This window comes from Podarcis vaucheri (assembly GCF_965113315.1).
Source record: "Podarcis vaucheri genome assembly, chromosome: 3".
Classification (NCBI taxonomy): domain Eukaryota; kingdom Metazoa; phylum Chordata; class Lepidosauria; order Squamata; family Lacertidae; genus Podarcis; species Podarcis vaucheri.
The window spans coordinates 127069233-127089185 of record NC_138761.1 but is presented as its reverse complement, the minus strand read 5'-3'; the positions used below and the strand labels follow the sequence as shown (position 1 = coordinate 127089185).

Genomic DNA, 19953 nt, shown 5'->3' with positions numbered 1-19953 from the left:
CCCAGCCACTCTGGGTGGCTTCCAACAAAAGATTTAAAATACATTAAAATATCAGTCATTAAAAACTTCCCTAAACAGGGCTGCCTTCTAAGTGTCAGATAGTTGTTGATTTCTTTGACATCTGATGAGAGGGGATTCCACAGGGCGGGTGCCACTACCAAGAAGGCCCTCTGTCTTGTTCCCTGTCTGGTTCTCGAAGTGAGTGAACCACCAGAAGGCCCTCGGCACTGGACCTCAGTTGTCCAGGTTGAATGATGGGGGTGGATGGGGCTGGAGACACTCTTTCAGGTGGAGATGCTCCTACTACCATCACACCAGCTCCGGAGTATGGCAATTGCACAAGGCAGACTCTCTCTCCTCCACTCAGCCTTCCTTTCCATGGATATCTCCTCCTCCATGGGCTCCAGGAAGGTCACCTCCTCTTTCAGATTCCCCCTCTTGGGACTGGGCCACTGTCTTCTCCAGCTAAGATGTTGCCCAAGCTACAGGCACTTTGGACTCTTGCCAGCCTCGCCAGCTGCAACCACCCACATGTGAAGACCGTGGTGAATGACGTTGTGAAATAATTACATGTCTACCGAGTTTAATTATATATACCTGATTTTAAAACTGATGATTTTATCCATATTTTTATAATTTTATTAGGTCTGTTTGTTTCAAAGTCTATTTTCATTGCTATTTGAAAATAAGCATGTTATGCTATTTAATGTAAACGATATTTTGTTTTTACTAAGTGGCATATAATAATAGCAAAATTATATACACACACACACATATATATACACACACACATATATATGTACATATATACATACACACACACACACACACACACACACATATATATACACATATATATAAAGTTCCTCACTAGGATACCTTTTTAAAATCGCCCCCTCCCTTCTCTGGCAGTCCTGTGGTAGCACTTATCTGGTACACACAACCCAACGATCCTGTGACAAACTGTATGTTGCCCAAACCACTGGTAGAAGAAGAAGAAGAAGAAGAGTTTGGATTTGATATCCCGCCTTTCACTCCCCTTCAGGAGTCTCAAAGCGGCTAACAATCTCCTTTCCCTTCCTCCCCCACAACAAACCCTCTGTGAGGTGAGTGGGGCTAAGAGACTTCAGAGAAGTGTGACTGGCCCAAGGTCACCCAGCAGCTGCATGTGGAGGAGCGGGGACGCGAACCCGGTTCCCCAGACTATAAGACTACCGCTCTTAACCACTACACCAAACTGGCTCTCGAATTGAATGGAGTATCCTGAAGGCCTGGCTGAAATCCTAAACAGATGGACTCATGTTGGGAAGTGAGGCTACACTGCAACATTTTATTGCAGGTTTCTTTGTAGTGCCCAAATCAGAAAATATAAGGCACCTGGGATTATACCCTGTGCAGTACATCTATGGTCCATAGCTTACTGGTATTAAGCTTATTTAAACCAGGAGTGGGGAACCTCCAGCCTGCTGGTCCACCTGGGTCCCCAAGGGGGTCCAACCCATGAGGCCATTTCGCCAAAACCTTGCCCACCTGTCAATCAGCTGTCATCACCCAATGGTGGTGATGTCAGCTGGCAGGAGGAGGAGGGGGAGGGGTTCGGTGTTGGTCTGCACCCACAGAGAACTGGTGAGCCAAGTCAAAGCAGCAGGATTTTAACCTTCACCCTCACTCATCAGCTGATGAATGGCAGGTTAAATCCTGCTGAGAGTTCTGCAGAGAGCAGGATGGAACCCGAGGAGCAGAGAAACCAATCCTGTTGGCGCTTCTTCGCTGCTTACCACCTGTCCCAACTCCTGTGCGTTAGCTCTGACAGGTGCACACATTAAAAACACAGGTCAGCTAAGCAAATGATGACTTAGCATTACATGTCAATGCAGCCAGAGGTAATTTATTCCTGAGGAGGACTATCTTTGAAATGCATTGGACCATTAAATCTGTGTTTACTGCCTCCTTGAGACACCACTTATGCCTTCTCTCTGTTTCACTGTCAGGTTGAAATATAGCCCTGCCCCTCCCCCCTTGCAAAAATAAGTTTTACCACAATCTAAACCAGTGGCTTCATAACTGCTAATTTCGTAGGGTGCCCATGTGATTTTTTTTCATTGCAGGTTTCCTATACAATGCACTTCTGTGGGGCTACATTTTAAGCAAAAAATGTGTTAAAGCTGAATTCCTATAGGAGAGAAAATCTATACCACAAAATAAAACAGCATTTGTAACTGATATAGCCTGCAATTTAACATGTGCAACATTTTTCTATAATTTATACAGTTGGACAGAAAATGAAATAAAATTGAATGCAGAAAAACTCTGTAATTCCAACATTCCTCCTAAATTGTTTCTATGGTGACAGCAAAGTATTAGTAACAGCAAAGAAAGCTACCAAGAGCAGAACAATATTAAGCATAAAAGAATTTGCCTCTATTGCAAACCATCAACAAAGATAACTATTTGGATGCAAGAAGGGCATAATTTATTGAACAGAGAAAGTGGATTTTCTATGTTGGCATTTGCTTTTACTTCCTTGCAGGAGGAAATAAATCATTGTTTCTTTGCAAATGCCTCCATATTGGTTGTGGCCTTTACACAGGCACATTCCCCAAGCATGGAGAATTTCATGTGTTATACAGTTGTAATCCTTTCTTTTCAAAATTAGTAGTAACTCCCCCATAAAAGTGCAAACTCCAGGAAAGTTTGCCACATAAACAATGTTAGTTATAAGGTGCCATTTGCTGCAAGAGACTAAAACGATACAAACTCCCTTGATAGGAGTGTTGTCCTTTTGTGCAAACAGACGACAATCATTTCAAGCAGCTATGCTTCATGTTCATTTAATGACCCTATTGACGGGCTAGAGATTTGTGTGATGAATTTATGGAGGCTCCCATTGTGTTTTCGTTATATACTTTAGATTAGAAACTCTCCCAGTCCTCTGTTCAGACAGGAACTGTTACTATCTAGTTTCAGTGTTCGAGTAATGTCCAGCAGTACTAAAATGTTAGTGAATGATGTGCTGCAAGAACAAAAAGTTACTTTTCCCATTTTCTATGTTTTGAAGAGCCATAAAAGTTAAAACAAGTGAAAGAGTAAATCAGGCCTATTCTAATGTGAAGTTTGGTGCACATTATGGTTTGGGGCCCCTCCAATGTGTGGAAATTCTGAGACAGCTCATAATGACTTAAGTATCTTAAAGGTGACCTACAAAGAGAGAAAGGTTTTTTATGGCCTTTTTTTTTTGGTGCTGACATTATTGAAAGAACAAAAATATGCTGTAAAGTTTAGAAAACCCTAATAAGGCTTGGTCAGCAGACACAACATTCTTTTGCTACAGAAGCCCTCAACTACTGTAGTAAGAAAGCAAGAACCTTACCGAATGAGACTGAAGCCCCCTTTGAACATACTGGGACTTACACATAGGCTTGGGCTGTAAAATAAATCTAATCCTGCATTGTGTTTTCGTTCAACCCCCTCGTTCAAGCTTTGCGCCCTTGAAAAATTCTCAGAAACTACAGCTGCTTCAAAATGTCACCACCTGATTATTGACTGGAACAGGCCGCAAAGAGGACAAATTCAAGAGAGCTGAATTTCATGATTTCTGAGTTCAATTCAGGATGGTACCTGTATTTTAAACTTCCAAATACAGTAGTCACCATAACTCCAGAGAATAGAAGCCACCTGCACATAGTCCAACTGTCTTGTGTCAGTCATGTGAAGACCTGGCCACCAGCTAGGACAATGGCTGCCCATGCGCTCCCTCGCCCCCCGACCCACAACTAAGGGTCTTGCGGAGAAGCAGAGTTCCATTTAGTTGACACACATTCGCGACACCTGGAGGCCCTCAGCCCCATTTGATGGGGGGGGGGGGAGAGAGAGAGAGACCAAGTGGTGCGCCTCCTGCCCCCCCCCCGGGTTCCGCGTGTGGACTGAGGAGGGGGGCGCTGGCCCCGAACCAAGGGGCCCGACAGAGAGCCTTCCTCTCGGGGGCCAAAATGTTGGCCCCCCGCAGCGCCCCACATTCTGCAAGACTCCCCGGCTCTGCCCCGCGGGCCCCGGGGGGGGGCCGGACCAGCACCCTTCGGAGGGGCCGCGGGCCCGGCGGGCGCAGCTCGGCTCGGCTGCTGCTGCTTCTCCCGCCAGGCCTTTGTTCGGCGAGCGGGAGGCCCGCCCGCGGCGCCTCCTCCCGCCGGGCGCCGGGCAGGCGCAGAGGAAGCGGCCGGGCGCCCGTCCCGCCCTCGTCGCGGGAGCAGGCCGGCCCGGCAGCCGCCAGTCCGGGGCAGGAGGCGGAGCGGCGGCGTTGGCGAGGAGGCGGAGCGGCGGCCCTGAGGCGGCGTTGGCGAGGTCAGCGGGGCGGGCGAGGCGGCGCCGGGGCTTCCTGGGCTGGCTGCCTGGGCCCGGGAGGGGAAGGCGGGCAGGCGGGCGGGCGGCGGCGGGGCCTCCGCGGAGCCGGAAGAGCTGCTCCTCCTCCTCCGGCGGCAAGAGCCTCTCCCGCGGACAGCGCTGCCTTCCTTGCCCGGAGCGCATTTCAGCTTCGGTCAGTTCCCACCCTCACTTTGGTGGGACAAGTTTCCACGCGGAATCACAGAACTCTGGAACTGTGAAGTGGGAAGGGACCCCGAGGGTCATCTAGGCCAACCCCTGCAAGGCAGGAATCGCAGCACGAAACGCCCCCGTCCCATTCGAAACCACTCCAGATCCTGCTTGGCTTTGCAGATGTGCCAGCAGATTCGTTGCTGCAGCACCTTCCGCAGCCAGCCGAGGTGAGCAAGGTGCTGGCGCCCAGGTGCCTGGCCCCTTGACCCCGACCCGCCTGGCTTGTGGGGCTGCCCGGCTGGGTCCAGAGTGTCCTGAATGCTTTGCTGTGTGAGGCTGATCCATTGAAAGAGGCCGTGATGCAACCGCTTCTGCGGAAACCGGCTCCGGGCCCTTTGGCTTGGGACATGGACCAGTTGGCAAGACCCCCCTTGGGGGAAGGTGGTGGAGAGAGCCTTGGTGGGGCAGCTACCAGCATTATTGGAGGGCCCAGATTATTTAGAGCCATTTCAGCCTGGTTCAGTCAGGGCCACAGACCTGAGTCGCCCTTGTTGCCCTGATGGATGACCTCCGCAGAGAGCAGCGCCCAGGGAGTGTGACCTTGCTCCTGCTTCTGCACTCAGGGAACACCATCCACCATCCTGGACCCATGGACTGGGGACAGTGTATTACAGCGGTTCCAATCCTACCTTCAGGTCCAGAGAGTAGCACTGGGAGAGTACCTCTTGGCCCCCGCGGGGGCAGCTATTTAATATATGCCCGTTGGGGTTTCAGGGCAATGGGCCACCAGTAAGCTGAGGACACTCAGTTCTCTTTCTCCATAACATCTGAATGTTACGGAGAGACCACACAGTCCTGGGGTCATTTCCTGCCTGCCTCCCAGTGCCATCGCTGCCTCCCATGGGAGCAAGTTCCATAGTTCGCACTTTCTTTTATCTGTCCTGAATTTTTCAGCTTTTGCTTCCTTCAGTATCCATGAGTTGTCGTGTTATAAGAGAGAGAGGAAAACATTGCCACCCACTTTTGCTCAGGTCCTGCTTCCAAGCGTCCCATGGGGTCCCTGGGAGAACAGGAGGCCGGGCCAGATGGGCCTTTGGATTGATCTTGCAAGGCTGTCAACTGTTCCCTTTTCTTGCGAGGAATCCTATTTGGAATAAGGGAATTTCCCTTAAAAAAAGAGAAACGTTGACAGCCATGGGCTCTTACTATGTCTTATTTGATAAACTTCAAATGTGACTATATTTTTTCATGTGTAGTATATAAATTGCAGATGTTTTGTTTGGGTATGATGCAATTGTTTGTCAGTATTAGCGCATAGGCTTTTGTGGGCTACGGTCTACTTCAACAGATGCATGAAGTGTGATCCTCAGTCAAAGTACATATACAGACAATTGTGAGTTAACCGCAGACATTGAGATCAGGGAAACGAGATGAAGAAAAAGTACAGACCTGATAATTACATAATTATTTGTGGTCATTACAGCTGGTAATAGAGACATCCTCTCATGGTAAGCCAAGGTGCTCTTTTTAAATTTGCATTCCTGATTATTGATGCTAATGGTATTGAGGTGGTTATATGCACCCCACTTTTAATATGGCTTGTGCCTCAAAAAGGTTTTGGGTGAGTATACTGTTTCATTTCTAATTGGTGCATGTCTTCTTGCTTCCTGCTGAAATTCGGCAAATTTCACTAATGTTCTGGAGCAGGGGCATTTGACCTGCTTTTGTTGCACTATATTTAGTTATTACATTTATACCCCACCTTTTATGAAAGACACTTAAAGTGGCATTCATGGTTTTCCTCCCCACTCTTTCTATCCTCTCAACAACCCAGTGGGTAGACTAGACTAGGCCGAAAGATTTGAAACCTGGCCTCCTTCATCCCTGTCCAGCCCTCCAGCCACTGCAGCATACTGGCGCTCGTGATATAGGCCAGAGGGCCTCTCTGGACAGCCATCATGCTGGAAGCATTTGGGAAGCATTGTAGAACAGCTAATAAAGCAAAAGGATGTTTGGGTGACCCGGTATAAACCCCCCACTAATGCACATGGAAGATGAAGAGGGGATATGAGAGCCACCTTCAGATATCTGAAGGGCTGTCCCCTGGAAGTTGGAGCAAGCTTGTTTTCTCCTCTGGAGGGTAGGACTCAAACCAGTTCAAGTTACAAGAAAGGAGATTCCGACTAAACATCAGAGAGAGCTTTCTGACAGTAAGAGCTGTTTGACAGTGGGAGATTGTGGACTCTCCCTCCTTGGAGGTTTTTAAGCAGAGGTTGGATGGCCATCTGTCCTGGATGCTTGAGCTGAGATTCCTGCATTGCAGGGGCTGGAATGGACCTTGGGGTTCATTCTAGTGCTACAACTCTACGTCATTCAGGCAGTGACATGTTGCAGAATACCTGGGCAAAACCCCCGCCAGTCTGCAGGGCTGCCAAATTAACACGTGTAGAGTGATAAACATCCACAGTGATGATTCAGTCCCCAAAGAGTAGGGTCAAATCTCTTGATGTGTCTGTAGTAGCAGTTCCTCTGCTTCAGTTTGGCCCAGACTCTGTGGCAGACCCAGATGCAGACTCTGCCCTCATGGCAGGACCTCATAATTCCCCCACAACACGAGAGGATATTGCACCTGCTCATCTTCCAGCATGACATAAGCCATAATCTACCAGCAATACCTTTCTGCATTCTACATAGGACAAACAGGCAGTCTCTGTGCAGAATAAAAAATGGACAGAGATCTGATATCAGAACTGGCAATACAGTGGTGCCTCGCAAGACGAAAAGAATCCGTTCTGTGATTCTCTTTGTCTAGCGGTTTTTTTCGTCTTGCGAAGCAAGCCCATTGACGGATTAGCGGATTAGCGCTATTAGCGGCTTTTAGCGGCTTATCTGCTGATCGGATCAGCTGATAAGAGGCTTAGCGGCTTAGAAAAAGGTGGGGGGAGGGGGAAAAAACCAGCAGGAACTCGCAAGACATTGTCATCTTGCGAAGCAAGCCCATAGGGAATTCGTTTTGCAAAGCACCTCCAAAACGGAAAACTCTTTCGTCTAGCGAGTTTTCCGTCTTGCGAGGCATTCGTCTTGTGCGGCACCACTGTACTGAAAAACAAATGAGGGACATTTTAACTTTGCAGGGCACTGTAACTGGTCTTAAGGTGGCCATATTGGAATGGAATAATTTCAAAGGCGTTCAATGCTATCCGTTCTGGGTTCATGGATTATTATAGCACTATATGTGTTAATTGGCTTGTCCTGCCAGGATGCCAGTGTTCCCAGCACCATTGTTCATTAACAACCAATTAATGACATCCGTACTTCTTTGCATTTCATTTCCCTCTGACCTCACGATTAGCAGTCCCTAGTACATGCCATGTGTGGGTATTTGCCAACTGATTATATCACTTCATGCAAATGCATAGGCTGCAAAAGCTAAATTCATAAGGCTTTGTTGTTACCACCATTGTGTGTGAAATGGGGAACATTTGGGAGGAATTTAGAAATTACATACTCTTACCCCAGCTCCTTCGATTTTACCCAGTAGTTTGTGTATATCTGGGACTACATTCAGTACATAAAATCCACACATTCTTTAAAAAAATCACACTGCATATGTGTAAAGCATTTGGCGTTCCAGAAGGAAACATTTGAGAATGTGTTAAGGCAAAACGTTGAAATATTAAGGGTGCATTGTTAATTTCAGAATGTTTCCAAGATTGAACTTACTAGATGGTTTGCAACTTAAAGTTAAATGGAACTGGTCAGTGAATGTAGTTGATGAGGTGTTTTATGGAATACCTTGTTTGGAATTCCTCCCAACCCCCACCCCACCCCTAAAAGAGGTTCTCTTGCTTCCTGTTTTGAGCATTCTTCTTAATGCCATAAGTCATAATAATATAGTACTTTTACAAAACATTTATAAACTTCCCCTTGGAATTTATTGCATACTTTTTTCAACAATGGTCCCGATTCACGTAATCAATCTTTGCATTTGCTGCACTTGTTTTTTGACTGGGTGATTTATTGGCCGGCTTTTAAGATTCTCTTACGTTTCTTCCCCTGTTGCTCAAAAGATTTTTGTAAGGGTTGCCAGCCTTGTTTCAGATCAGTGTCAGTGTCAGAAGCTTGAAGAATGACTTTTGTGGGCTTACTAAACGCAGAGGAAGTGTCTGAAATGTGATTAGTCAATTAACTACATGTTAACATGTAGCAGTGTGCAATTTAATAAACGTATATGTTTTAGCAATTATATTTGCATAATAATCTTAGGCACGGTTGAAAGTTAGGGGCTAATGACATTTCTGCATGAGCTCCTAAAGCAATAAGACATGCTAGACACTGCATTCCCTGTGATTATATGCACCCCAAGGGCAACATTAAGGCACAAGGCCAAACCCAAGAAGTGTGATAATCCCCCAGAAATTAATTGAGTGGAATGTTGGAGGCTATTGAGAAACGTAATGCACACAGAGGGGTGGGGAGGAAACTAGTTAGACCTCTGCTTCCACTTGTGCTCTCTTCTGCTGGCAAGAGGGTGATCGCCTCAGGCAGCAATCTGTTCAGTGTGAACTACAGAATTGTAGAGTTGGAAGGGACCCCATCCAGTCCATCTAGGGACTCCTGGAAGGGACCCCATCTAGACCCCATCTAGTCCAAACCCTACAATGCAGGAATCTCAGCTAAAGCATCCATTGACAGATGTGTATCTGAAGAAGTGTGCATGCACACGAAAGCTCATACCAAGAACTAACTTTGTTGGTCTTTAAGGTGCTACTGGAAGGAATTTTTTTATTTTGACTATGGCAGACCAACACGGCTACCTATCTGTAATTGACAGATGGTCATCCAGCCTCTGCTTAAAAGCCTCCAAGGAAGTAGAGTCCACCACCTTCCGAGGGAGACCGTTCCCGGTCAAGCAGTTATCACTCTCAGAAAGCTGTTCCTAACGTTTAGTCTGAATCTCCTTTCTTGTAACCTGAAGCCATAGGTTCAAGTCCTGCCTTCCAGAGCAGGTGAAAACAAGCTTGCTCCATCTTCCATCTGGCAGCCCTTAAAATATATGAAGATGCATGGCTTATTCCCTCTCAGTCCCAAGATATGGAGGTCTTTAAGAAGAGGCTTGACAACCATATGTCAGGAGTGCTCTGATGGTGTTTCCTGCTTGGCAGGGGGTTGGACTCGATGGCCCTTGTGGTCTCTTCCAACTCTATGATTCTATATGTTTTCGGGCAAAATATACCCAACTCCCTCAACTGTTCCTCAGAAGCTTGATTGTTTTGGAGTGACATACTCCACCAAATGATCATGAAAACACCACAGTTCATTTGGTTATGATCATAACAGCATAATTCTAGGTTGAGAATTGGACTAGTCAAAAAAGATTTGGGCCAAATATTGTCACAAAATGGTCAAGTATTTTAAAAGGAATAACCTTTTGAGAGCAACATAATATTATCAACATAACTGATGCTTGTGCTACTTATGACAGTAAATTATTTTCTCTCCCCCCCCCCCAAGGAACTTAGCATAATGCACATCAGCCTTTCTCCACCTTGGGGTCCCCCAGATGTTGTTTGACTACAACTCCCATCATCCCTTGCTAGCAGGACTGGTGGTTGGGGATGATGGGAGTTGTAGTCCAGCAACATTTTATATTAATCTATTCATGGAGTTGTTCCGAGGCTGACAGTATGCGACTGGCCCAATGTTGCCATTGAGCCTTATGGTCAGGTGAGAATTCGAACCTACGCCTGTCTTCCTGGTCCTAGTCTGGCCTGCTGCCTGCTAGACTTCTGCCTCTGTTTAGAGGTGTCTAAAATTATAGTGCTTTGCTTCACTGCTTGTTTTGCCCCAATTGCTGCAGAGCTAGGAGATAACTAGCACTAAGGTAATGACACCACAATGAAACACAGAAGTATTCATTAAATGTTTGACTGGGGTCAAATAAGAGTTGACAATATTTGACTTCCTTTCCAAGCCTAAATAATTTTCTTCAGTTTAAGCAAGGGATTATTCTGTCCTCTACTCCTTGCTTGCATATACTTCAGAGCCCCTTCCTTACTTTCTCTTTCCACCTCCTAGACAAAATTGTCAGCAAGGCAAACCAGGGATTTATTTGACCTTCCATTCTTAGCAGAATTCTATGAATTCTAAACTACCGTACTTTTACGGCTATTAGACGCCCCCATGTGTAAGACCCCTCCTATTTTGGGGGACTCAATTTTAAGAAAATGAGGGGAGATTGCCCAAAGTTGTTGAGCCTCCCCCCCCCCCAGCTGTGGGCAGGAAACACTCCCTAGATCATTTCCCCCACGCAGGTAGAGGGAATGTTTCCCTCATGCAGCAGCAATCGGGGGAAGCTGCGCACCGCCAGCCAGCACCCCCAGAGCACTCCCTGCGCACAGCAGCACCTCCCCACCCCGCCACTATCCGTGTATTGGGTGACCCCAGTTTTTTGACATGATTTTTGTGTCAAAAAACCTCGACCACTTCACGGAAAAATACGGTAATTCTAATACCAGGGTTACTGAAGTCTCTCCCCTTGGAAAGTTTGCTCACATGATCTAGGAAGGAATTACCCGGGTCTTCTGGCTGGCTTGGCACTCTAGCACACCACAGGGATTATTTATTTTTACACAAATGCTCTCAATGATCTTCCGTGTTCGGTTTCATAGATTTCCAGGTTTGTCACTGGAGGCCCAGGTTGTCTCGGTGTCTAGGAGTGCCAGAGTGCCTTTCACTAACTTCCACTCGTATGATAGCTGTAGCTGTTAAAACGTCTGCAAATCACAACTTTCTGTGCTGCTCTTGAACTTCCTCAGTAATTACTGTTCTTCTTCTGTGAATTCAATTTAGTTACAAGCCCAAACAACATTATTTAGTTTTTCAGGCATGTTGTTAACTTACTATGAATGCCCTCATATCTACTGACCTTGTAATATAATGCTTCTCTATATTGAGCCACAAATGCAATTTGTGTGGTTTGCAAAGATGACTTGATTTGAAGTGCAGTTATGTTTAGATAGGTGCTGAATGGCACAGGTTCTGATCAGTAGAATTAATTTTGTTAGACAGTCCGAGGATGGAATTCCTTGGACAACCTGAAATGGTTCACTGTGGCCATGGCTAAGAAACTCTCAAGCACTTCGAAGATGTAGGTATTACTGGTACCTGAGAACTGGGAATATTTATTCAACCCTGCATTGGACTATCACTTTAGGTTTCCAAGGGCATCTAGGCACGTAGAATACTTTTCCTGGAGCTACTGTTAGTGAGATCTGGTTTGTGTTGTGAGTACAGAAAACAGTGTTCTCTTGAAAAGAACCGTCTCTTGCTATAATGTTAGAGAATCTTATATTCTTAGAGAGATCTTCACCAGGAGACTCCAGATTAGCTGTGCTGATACAATTCAGTATGTTCACAAATGTGTCAACATGATTTCAGAAGTTCAAGTAGATGTTGATGTGATTTTGATTGCTTCTGCAGTCAAATTATGCTGATTCTGCTGTTTTAGTGAAGTATCCAATAAAGTTTAAAAAGCCCATAAGATTCTTGGGCAAGCCTAAGAAATGACATAATTTGACATAGTGCCATTTTTCACTGCTAGGCTTTCACTACTTATCCGTACCCCAGCCAGCCACAAATATTCTTCTCCTGCTGCTCCTTTTTAAGTTATTTGTGTCATAATGAGCTGCCTCAGAATTTCTACATACAAAGCATAATTCACCCTAAATCAGAATGTCCTTATTTACCTCTATTTTTTTCTGTAAAGTTATTACAATATTACATCTCTACCCCCAGCACAGCTTTCCTAATGTCGGCTGCAACATCAGGGCAGCAACTTGCAATCTGTGGAACCACGATGTCATGCGCAGTGCCAGAAATGATTCTGCAGAAGCCTATGTATATGTTTTATTTACACACACACGCACCTATATTCTATTTATAAAATTATTTCTATACTCCCATAACATAAAATATAAGGGTGGCATACAACAATAAAACACTATTAAAACAATGCAGATAATCATTAAAGTGACCGGCTAATCAGTTTCAACAACTGCAAAGGCCTGCTGGCATTTAAAAAACCCCACTCTTCCAGAGATGCCGCTGAAAATAAAAAAGCAAGAATGCCTTGCCCAGTCTCTCCTTGACACTAAATGCCCAACTTCCAATGGAGGCCAGTTGAACTTCTGTAGTGCAGGGGACAGCTAACAGCAGCACACCTCTACTACCTGCTCTGAGGGCTCCGGGGGTCTTTAAAGTAACCAAGTTGTTCCGGGCTTTGTGTGTCAACGCAGGGGCCACACTCCTTGGCTTCTTGGAAGACATGGGAGCTGTGGAAGAGCCTGGCGCTTTGCTAAGTTCGCATTCATTTCCGTGAGACCTTTGCAAGAAAATGGCTCAGAGGGCTGTCTGTCCTTGATGGCATACCCAGTCTGCAAACTGAGCTGGTCACCTTACATGAGTTCTTACATTTTAAGCGCTGGCCATGCTGTTCCTGCCAAAATAACAATATCAAATATAATGGCTTGGATCCAGACCTGCTCTTGTACACGTGGAATAACTTTTCTAAGTTTTGCCTCTTTCCCCTCCCTCCTTAGCCCAACCTGTATCACATCTCATACTATTCTGGAGGGGCTACATTTGGGAGGAGACCTCATGTGTAAACTTCCTGCCATAGATAGGCATTCCATAGTGGACATCAGGGAAAATGACTTGCTTTGCAATGTTTCCTTAATGGAGAAAACTATTTGCATTAGCAAATAGTAAAAATCCTGCTTCTTCCTTATAATGAGTGAGTGACAATAGGTTGTAAAGAAGGATGAGCATCAAAATTTATGAACTTAAAGGCTCTGCAATGTATCCAGGGTCATGAATTCCTTATGGCACTTCTTAAATAGAAAAGCAAGCAAGATTTGTTGCTTTTGCTTATATAATAGTAGAGTATTAATCGCCCTCCCTTGCAAGTCTTGAAGAATAGAAACACAAGGAGCAGCAAAATAGGAATCTCTCTACAACATTCTGTTTTATTGTAATAAGAAAATAACGGTATTTCCTGTGGTTCCTGTACACATTACCTGTTGTGATGGTTTGTAAGGGAACTTGAGTTGATTCAGACATACATCTATGTCACATATTGATTTAATTCAGATATGGCATCAAGCCATGTTTTGATGCTCTTAACTATCATAACATCCATGTTGACAAAGCATGACTTCTGACCGTCTAGCTAACGAAAATAAGAGAATGTGGGTTGAAGCATATTTTTGAAACTATGGTTTACACAAGCTAGTTTGATGAGCTATGGTGATAGTCTCTGCTCCATCTTCATAAGCTGCTGAGTGTGTTGCTGAGGAATCAGCAGGGTCAGACCTTTACCCAAATTATTCTGGCAAAAAGAGGGAGGAAGACGGGTTATAGCCAGTGCTTTTTTTCTGGGGGTACTCAATGGTATGCAGCACCGGCACCTTCCCCCCAAATGTCAAAAGTGTGGCACTTGCTGTAACAATTTTATGGTGAGTATCTGTGCCTTTTTTCTTTTTAAAAAAGCACTGGTTATAGCTGTATAAGAAACTATCATTGCTATGGATTTTCTCACCTACCCATCACCTTGAATAGTAGACTTCCTTGCCATTCCACAAATAGTAGTGTACTAATCTGTGCAGTTTGAAAGCAGGTCAAAGTGCAAGTATATAAATACCGTATTTTTCGCTCTATAGGACGCACTTTTTCCCCTTCAAAAATGAAGGGGAAATGTGTGTGCGTCCTATGGAGCGAAGACACCATAGCCCCGCGACCCTCTCCCATCTGGAGAGGTGACGCGCGGCTATGGCAGGAGTCTCTATAGCCGCGCGTCACCTCTGCAGCCGGGAGAGCGCGCGCGGGGCTAAAGAAGCCCCCCCGCGACCCTCTCCCGGCTGGAGAGGTGACGCGCGGCTATGGCAGGAGCCTCTCCCCTGTGCCTTTCCGCTGCTCCCTGACCTGCTCTTTGGGGCTGGTGGTGGGCTCCCCCCCCCCCCGCCAGCCCCAAAGAGCAGGTCAAAAGGAACCTGAAGCCTGGAGAGCAAGAGGGGTCAGTGCACACCAGCCCCTCTCGCTCTCCAGGCTTCCAAGGTAGCCGCCTGAACGCACCTTAAACGATACCTTGTTTTAGAGCGGGAAAACAAGAGGGGGAAAGTTCTCCCCCTCTCTGCGCAGCGCCTCCTGCCGCTTCGCTGAAGGGGCACTGGGCAGAGAGGGGGAGATTTTTTTTTTCTTGTTCTCCCCCTTCTAAAACAAAGTGCGTCCTATTGTCCGGTGCATCCTATGGTGCGGAAAATACGTGTGGTTCCGCTCCAGCGGGAAGGTAAACGGCATTTCCATGTGCTGCTCTGGTTCGCCAGAAGCGGCTTAGTCATGCTGGCCACATGACCCGGAAGCTGTACACCGGCTCCCTCGGCCAGTAAAGCGAGATAAGTGCCGCAACCCCAGAGTCGGTCATGACTGGACTTAACGGTCAGGGGTCCTTTACCATTTTTAAAATTATTATTCAACTGAAGTTTCTGAGTAGATTTGAGGTTGAGTGCAAAAGGTATATAGCTGAGTTATTCAGAGAAGCTATGAACTATGCCGAGCACGGCTGCTCTTAACAGAATATTAAAAACACGATAAAATATCAAACATTACAAAATGTAAGACATACCTATTGTGGCAAGTGTTAATGGTAAGGATCAATGGGGCAATGGCATTTTATTGCCCCATAATAAAGTGCCTGGCATGCTCTGGTCCATGGGGTCACAAAGAGTCGGACACGACTAAACGACTAAACAACAACAACAGGAGCAGCCCAGGAGTACTACTACTATTACTACTATCACCACTACAGTCATACCTTGGGATGAAGTAGCTTTGGGTTAAGCTTTTTCAGGATGTGCTCTGCGGCGACTTGGACGTAACGGAACACGTTACTTCCGGGTTTCACCGCTCAGAATGACGTCACGTGCGTGCACGGAAGCGGCAAATCGTGACCCGCGCACATGAAGACGTGCAGACGTGGGTTGCATTCGCTTCAGGATGCGAACGGGGCTCTGGAACGGATCCTGTTCGCATCCAGAGGTACCACTGTACTACTATTTGCATTTTGGAAAAGGTGGAATACGCCACTTGGTATAATGAGTGTAAGTGCTGAACGTCAAGGAATTTAGTAAGGAATCCTTCTTTCCTAGGATGCGCTTTAATACTATCCTATGTTTTGCTTCACATTACTTCCCGATTAATTGGAGAGAGCTCATATAAGTTGAAGATATCCTCTGCTTTGAACAGCAGCATTATTGCCTGCTTACAAGCGGGTAAATAACCCAGAGGGTCTCTGCCAAGGTTTCTTCCATCTTAAACACTGATCCTTTCACATTTCTTTACTATAAATAACATCTTTGAAAATGGTTGGCATTGGTAATACTTACGTCTCCTAATGTATATGCATTCACATGATCACTCAAGGAGATTATTTTCCATCTGTAATGCCACCATGAATGCAGATAGAATGTGGAAGTGGTTAACCACTAGAATGGGCCCACTGCCTTCGCTGTGTGGTGCTAAAGAACCTCATTTTCTTAAGTAACGCTAAATAAGATTCAGAACCACTCACCCTGATATATGCTGACCTGTGCTGGAGTGGAAACTGCTCAGCATTCAGTGTGCAAAATAACAGATTACAAAGTATGATAGCTTTCATACAGATGACTATAAATGAAAGCTTTTTTAAATTAAATGTTATGTTTTTCATTTCATTTTAAATTATTTTTATGCATACCAGACTTTCCTTTAGAAGAAAGGAATTTGGCAAATATTACGTAGATTTAGCTAGAACCTCATAATTACTAGTTTTAAATAGTGTTAATCAAATATTATCATCTTCTTATGGGGGTTCATGTATAAACTACAGCATGTTGAAATAATCTGCATCTCCATCTGAACATCTGAATTCATTTTGTAGAATATGGCATGCAGCTGCATTTAAATTCAAAGCAAAAACAACTGCAGTACATTGACCTACTGAATATTACAGTAGGTTTTGAATTTCATGTTAGTTGGATTTATTGGAGAAAATTGATTTGAGTGCTTCTGCTTTTGGCTGAGATTTTTTTAATGTCCGGAAGAAAGGAAATGGGACATGCATATGATCAGACTTTGATGTGTAAAGAAGTTAATTATCTAAGCCATCTAACAGATCTTAGCTGGGGAAGTAATTATTTTAAACGGTACAGGGTGGTCTAATGAGGTGCAGGGTTCATCTAAATAAAATGTTCTACACCTACTTAGCTTATAAGCGTAATAACGTGGCCATAGAAAAAACGTTGCTAGCTGGTTGGAGCGTTCAGCATTCTTTCTTTCTTTTTGTTCATGTATAGAGAGGTGACTCGCTGGGTTTCACGCGCCTGCTTAAAAGTATTTACATGACCCGAAGTTAAGAGGCCAGAGGGAGTGGGCACCAAAAGGTTGCCCACTCAGGCCAGGGCCGCTTGCCAGCTTGGGGTAGAGGGAGACGTTGCCTTTGCCTTGAGCTTGTGACTGAGGGAAGTCTCTGCCGTAGAGAAATTCCTTCTCCTCCATAGTTCTTTCCAGTCTATTGGAACTCGCAGTTTCTTTCCCTCTTAGCTTTTGAGGATTTCTGTAAAAGGGGCAGAAAGGAGGGCAGGCAGCTGCCAAAGCAAATAGGGTTTTGATCGCTCAGGTTTTAGACTGAAAGCAGTGTCGTTTCTGCAGTTGGCCTGAGGCTGTGGAAGGATCTGCCCCCCCCCCACCACTGTTTTGCTGATTTTTTGAGAGGATGCAAAACCTCCCTCTTCCGAGAAGCCTGTTTCTGTTGACATGCCCCGTGTCCCTGGGTTGCTGCTGCCATCGATTTTTAAAATTGCTTTTAATTTATTTGGTTTCTTCTTCAAAGTTTATTTGAGTCACAGGGTACATTTGTTTTCACCATCTTCTATGAATAATTTTGCCCTCCCAGAGTTAAATGAGGGCACTGTGGGTAAAGAGATTCAGACACTGGCACGATGGCCATGTTCTACCTCCACTGAACTGTTGTGCCCAGGTTCTAGCTCTGGTTTCCCACAGTCATCTGGTTGGCCGTTGTGGGACCAGGATGCTTCCCATTCCCTTTGTTGTTTGAAAAGTATTCCAAATACACTGATAATAACAGCACAGGGCCTAAAGCTCAATCTCATCTATGAATTGTGTAGCTCAATCCTATGCATGTGTACTCAGAAATAAGTTTCAGTGGGTTCAGCCGCAGATGAGCCTGCATAGCGCAGCAGCCAAACTTTTCCCATGAGCAGGAAACCTGTGATTCCCCACCGGCCACGTCTGCTCTTATTGCTGTTTAGACTTCTGAAGTTCAGCCCAAAGAATTGATTTATGAGAGATGTGGGTGTAGGGATGGGAATCAAGAGGATGAGAGTCAATAAAAGAACATTAAAATTATCTGGAGGAAGAGACAAGTATTACACCACACCATGAACAAACTGCTGTCACTCAAATTCTGGTTATTCTTTTAATAATTGTTTTTGCTAGTTGCCTAGTCTGAAAATTAATTGCATTTTGGTTCCCCTTCCTTTGTGTTGTCATCTTTAAATTGTATTCTCCTTATAAATGAAATATTAATAAGCCAGTTTGGATTAGCATACAAATACTGTAACCCCTGCCTTTTAGCCTCATCTGCCATAGCTTAAAAAACAACACCACATACTAAAATGTCATGCTATCTCTAATACACTGTTGACAGAAATACGGGACAGCGTCTAAGAACACAGCAATCCATCTATGCTCTCCAGTTTCTGGGAACTCAAACTACAGAATTAGTATTTGAAATTACAGAAAATGACTTTACTCAAACCCAAGCTGCCTTCAGCATATTGAAAAATCACAGATCGGGAATCCCTTGTTCTGTACTGCCGGGCAATGGCAGAAGAGTATGATCGTGTGATGAAGGAATTCCCTTCTGTGGGCAAAAGGACACTAGAATATTGCCCAGAAATCCCCGTGACCACACATGTGCACACCACTGCATATGAATAATTGTACCTACGTACAGATTGGCAACCAGTGTACACTGTAGGTAGACCGTACACATGTTGAATGCTACATGTGATGCACATGTATGCAGGCCCGTGCAGAGCTTGTGGGAGAGCATGGCGGGAGTCTTGTTAGAATAACATAATAATTCTAACCCCAAAGCAGCCGGTCCCTGGCAGGCCCCCCAGCAGGTCTTCGCCCTCCAAGGCCTGGGGCAAGTATACCCAGCTGCCGTCCACCGCATGGGCCTGCATACCAGTGGCGGAGCGTGTGCTACTGCCACGCAGGACGAACATGGGGTGCCGAGGGAGCCTGCTGTGGCCGTACTGGCCCAGCCCTTGCTGCTGCTTTAAGTCAGTCCAAGTTTCCTAGAAGGCCTTTAGAGGAAAGATGGGGCCTAGTGGATGAAGACTCAGCTTCCTTGCTTAAGGTGCTTGCATGTGCCTTAGAGTTTGGAACTTTGCTAGAAACTGGACTTACATGGAAAACTGAAATGTCATTTCAAAAGGTCAGCTGAGAAATGACAATATTTTATATCACGTTTCCCACCAATACCTTGTGGAATATAGTTTCACTTCAAGACCTGGTCTATCACTTCCTGTTCATCTTTGCTTTTGGGCAAAAGAAATATATATCACCATATTTTTTGGCCCATAGGACGCACCGTCCCATAGGACGCACCTAGTTTTTTGGGGGGGAAATAAAGGGGAAAAAATTTCCTTTATCCCCCCCCCAAACCAGGTCAGGGAATCCAAACCAGGTCGAGGAACAGCGGGATGGCGGCGCTGCGCCTCCCCGCTGTCCCCCGAGCTTGTGGGGCTGCCCGATGTCTGCCTGAAGCGCAGGGCGCTCTGCTTCAGCGCGCCCCGCGCTCCGTGCAGCAGGCTGCTATCCGCAGCCTAGGGAGCTCTGCGGGAACTCCCACGGGCTCCCCAGGCTTGCTGATAGCTTCCTGAAGCCTGGAGAGTGAGAGGGGTCGGTGCGCACCGACCCCTCTCGCTCTCCAAGCTTCAGCGAAAGCCTGTATTCGCCCCATAGGATGCACCCAGATTTCCCCTTCATTTTTGGAGGGGGAAAAGTGTGTCCTATAGGGCGAAAAATACGGTAATATAAAATCTCCTGTGTCATCAAGGAGAAAAATTGACTCGTCCAGTATTCAGAGCAATACATTTAAAATAAGACTTGTGGATAATTATGGCGTGAAATACAGCACTAGTTAACCATAGTAACAAAAAACTTGTATAAATTTTGTGCTTTAGGAAATGTGTATAGGTGAAAGGTAAAACTATAATAGGCAAATCTAAGAGTGCTGACTGAGGGCAAATGATGCTAACATCTGCTTTTCATTCTTTAAAGCCACTGTTGCTAATA

The 19953-nt window shown here is 45.5% G+C and overlaps 2 protein-coding genes across 10 annotated transcripts in view; one reads left to right on the top strand and one right to left on the bottom strand.

The window, feature by feature from the left end:
• Positions 1–19953, bottom strand: part of RUNX2 (RUNX family transcription factor 2) — a gene marked incomplete at its 5' end in the record, with an annotated part of 245008 nt that overhangs the window by 182480 nt on the left and 42575 nt on the right. The window lies entirely within an intron of this gene.
• SUPT3H (SPT3 homolog, SAGA and STAGA complex component) overlaps positions 4606–19953 on the top strand; it is a gene marked incomplete at its 5' end in the record, with an annotated part of 250766 nt that continues 235418 nt past the window's right edge. The window contains one exon of the mRNA XM_082215810.1: positions 4606–4757. The remainder of the gene's footprint in view (positions 4758–19953) is intronic.